This window comes from Teleopsis dalmanni, chromosome 2 (assembly GCF_002237135.1).
Source record: "Teleopsis dalmanni isolate 2A chromosome 2, ASM223713v2, whole genome shotgun sequence".
In the NCBI taxonomy this organism is placed as follows: domain Eukaryota; kingdom Metazoa; phylum Arthropoda; class Insecta; order Diptera; family Diopsidae; genus Teleopsis; species Teleopsis dalmanni.
This window is the reverse complement of record NC_051847.1, coordinates 234,713,015-234,713,346: the sequence shown is the minus strand read 5'-3', so window position 1 is coordinate 234,713,346 and position 332 is coordinate 234,713,015.

Below are 332 nucleotides of genomic sequence, written 5' to 3'. Positions count from 1 at the left end.
ATTTAACCTGAAGCCTAAAGTCTCTCAGCCGTGCAAAAAGTACACAATCTGCGAGATATTTCAAACTGGTTAAGATTGGTTGCAACACGACTTTCATTCGCCGCGGATTCTTGCCTTTTTTGGATGTTGAACGACAACTTCGTACTTACATAAAGACTCCTTTTTTAATTTATTTAACTAAGTAGCAACTACTCATGTGCTCGAGTGCCCGAGTGGTCATGCTGACTGCATTACAGGCACAATCTTTCTTTCACTGCGGCGAGTCAGATAATTTTTGTGAATTAAGGCTTGATTATGTGTTTTACGACTTGATGTTTGGAACACAACCAATC